Raw genomic sequence first — 3,623 nt, forward strand, 5'->3', positions numbered from 1 at the left:
ACAGCAAGAGTATTTGGTAAAGCTCTCCAAACAGGAGCCATTGCAGAGAGGCTGTATTTACTGATGTTTGGGTAAGAACTAATAAGAGACCTGGTTGTGTCTCTGTTCCTCAAAAAAAAAAAATTAAAAAAAAAAAATCAAGTCAATAAGTCAATATTTATATACCCACTGGTGAAATAAATCCCCTCCTCCCCAAGAAGAGGGAAATAAAATGAAGTGATTGAAATGGGATTTCATGGAAGGGGACTTAGCTTATTTTTCAGCGTTTGGGATATGTTTGGGGTGGGTTTTTTAAAAATTTCATTGTAATTTGAATGCAACTGTACTGTACAGAGCCCATCAGAGCAACTTCACAGTGGGACCTGTCACTGAGCATCAAAAAAAAAAAAAGGGAGCTGCAGTGAGATGATCTTTAAAGATCCCTTCCAACCCCAAACCATTCTATGAATCTATGTTCTGTGATAATTCAGAAGTGTAGCTGAGGGGTAAATCCTCATTTGCAGCATCCAGTGGCATCACTGCAGAGGAGCTGTTCTACAGATCAAATCAGGACATTCTCATTGCCCATTCCCCCAGAATCTGTGGGACTGAAGAGCATTGTCACTGACCAGAGTTAGCTCAGGGTCAAATTTCACATGCCAAAAACCAAGGAAGAAATGCTGTTTGCTCTCCAATTTCTTAGAAAACAGTCAAATCCCTCTTCACGTGGAACTCCTCATTTGTGTGTCATCAGCAAACCTTTCCACTGGCAAACTCCCCACATTAAATAAAGTTTATGCTTTATCAGTGTCAGATCATAGCCAGCCTGAACACCTGCCCTACTCCTGTTATATTGCTTTTCTCTGACTTTTCTTCATTTTGAGCTAAGATTAAGTTATTTCTTGCTTAGCTTAAAAAAGGCAACTTTTGATCTCATTCCACTGCTCAGCATATCTTGAGATGCTCTTTTCTGAGCAGCTCTGACTGTGGCTCTTTTCCCATCAAACCCCACATTTAGCACATGAACCAGACCAAAACTCACTGCAAAACTTGCATGAATCAGCGGAATGGGATAAATGAGACTATTTAGTGTTTTACATCTTCAAAAGCCTTGAATAAGCAAAGATACTCTTAATATTCCTGTTGGTGGCTGTGCCCCGGGCAGGGAGCAGGTTCAGGATTTGCAGTGTGGTGCTGATGCTGAGCACCTGACACCTCATTATTAAAAATCCAACACGGCCCCAATCATTAATTGATGTGGCTCTCACCTCTGCCTTCCTCAAAACAACACAGAGCACCCCAAACAGCCATCCCCTGGTGAACAGGTTGTTAGAACAAAAAACCCCCACTTTGATGCCCTTAAATTGCCTTTCATCAGCACATCCTAAAAGCACTTTGCCATGATTACTGCGATCCTTGATTCATCACCCACCCACGCAGCTCTAATTCCCAGCTGGATGTACAGAAAGCTGCAGATACAGAACTGGGTAATTCTGACCCAGAGTGTTTTCTGGGAGCTGAATTTATCACCCCAACCTCAGAAAGTAAACCCTGGCCATTTGTAACTTGTCCCACCCCGATCCCAGAGAGCAGCAAAGCAAGGAGAGCACAGGAATTTGTGCTCCCTCCTCTCAACACCACTGCTCTGGGTTGGCATTGGAAAACTCTCCTGTCCTATGGACATAGTCAGCAAAGAGACCTTGTGCAGAAAATAAAGTTTCTCTGTGTCCTTCACCCCTTCATTTCCCCCCCGACATGTCATTATTAAACAACAGGAACAAACTAGCTTCTGGGTAAATCTTCCCCCAAAGTAGTTGAAAGACAGCAAGAAATGCCAAGATTTCTATTTTCCTCCTTCTTTAAAGGGGAAATAACATTAAATTTAAATATTTGTAAATGGCACTGATTAGCATTTTATTTTATAGCTTTGATTTTTAAATGATTTCTTTTTTTTTAGTCCAACAAAGACCCCCTTTCCCCGTAGCAATGCTAGGAGGGGACTCTGCTGAAAATTATAGATTCCAGAGTTTGCAAGAGAACCACAAAGGCTTAATTATAGTTATTGACATTCCAAACACCCACTGAAGGCTTAATCTTCCCCTGGCCAGAAATAACCACACAAAGTGAAGGTAGCAAACTGACATCAAACCACCTCAGCCAGGGACAGCTCATTGCTGCAGTGGGGCACAGAGGGATGTCCTGGTCCCCTCCTGGAGGGGACACTCATGGGGCTCTACTGTCATCCCATTGGTTTCCTGAGGGGGACTTATCCCCCAAAAACAGGGTTGTACAATTTACCCCTTTCTCCAAGAAAGGACCTGAAGGAGCTCCTGTTTCTGCTGTGGGATTCAATCCCTGTGTTCTGCATTTTTCATTTATTTGTGCTGCTCCCAGACCCCCTGGGTGCTCCCTCACCTTCCTGGGGACCCACAGCAGAGGGGCTGGAGGGAAGGAAGGCTTTGCAGAGAGAGGTTTGACACTCCTTGAGATCACCAAGTGCCTGGAGTGCTCTCCCCTGAGAGAGGTTCAGGTTTGCAGTGTGGTGCTGATGCAGACCCTGAAGGAGCTGTGCTGGTGGGCAGCAGACTCCACACCCCGAGAGCTGCAGCCACATCAAAGGCTGGGTGTCTACAGAGATACTGAAGGGGTTAGAGAAGGTGAAGCATCTCTGGGGTGCTCCCAGGGAGCCTCCTGAGCATCGTTCCCTCCGAGGGATTCCAAATTCACAGAATCACAGGGTTGGAAAAGACCTCCAAGACCACTGAGTCTAACCCATGCCCTAACAGCACCTCAACTAATCCATGGCACTGAGTGCCACATCCAGGAAAGGTGACTCCATCACCTCCCCAGGCAGATGATTCCAGAACCTTATCACTCTTTCAGTAAAAAACCTTCTCCTAACATCCAACTTCAATTTCCCTTGGCACTGCCTGAGACTTGTATCGGTGTGGCTGAGCACGCTGTGAGCAGAGCCCTGGTGATTTATGGGCTGTCCTGCTGCACTGCTCACACAGGGCCCCTCAGACCCCCAGCACGACCTTGTGACAGCCTGGGAAAGGCAGGGAGGAGGCAGCAGCCAGGACTGGGTCATTGTCACGGGCAAAGAGTGAGACAGAGGTTGGGAGACAAAGCACAGGGCCACCAGCAACAGCCAAACTCCTCTTCATTCTCATTGCCTCAGCAGGGAAGTCCCTGTCACTGTCCCCACAAACGACAGGCTGTTCCATGAGGGGATGGGGAAGGCTGTTCCACCTGGGCTGCCTCTGCCCCAGGGCACTGCACACCCTCAGCTTCTCTGCAGTCAGGACAGTGGTTCCAACACCACCAATAACAACATCTGGACCACAAACCCCCATTCAGACCTGGGCAGGGGGTTTATGCAAAAACCCTCAATGAAACATTTAGGAATAAACTGCTGGCTGCAGGGACCTGTCTCACACTGATCTCCTGCCCCTCTCCACAGGGCTGTAGGGATCAGAAAGGCCAAGGGAAGATGGACAGACCAAGGCTGGGTGCCCTCCATGGCAAACTGGGGCTGTGTGGTGCTTGAGGGTCATGGCTATGGGGAAAGTGAGTTCAGGCAGCCTTAAATTCCCCACCCTTGTATTTTTTCCACCAGGAGATGCTGCCTTTGCCTTGGCCCT

Source organism: Lichenostomus cassidix, chromosome 17, assembly GCF_008360975.1.
Source record: "Lichenostomus cassidix isolate B80296 chromosome 17, HeHo_3.0, whole genome shotgun sequence".
NCBI classification, from domain to species: Eukaryota; Metazoa; Chordata; class Aves; order Passeriformes; family Meliphagidae; genus Lichenostomus; species Lichenostomus cassidix.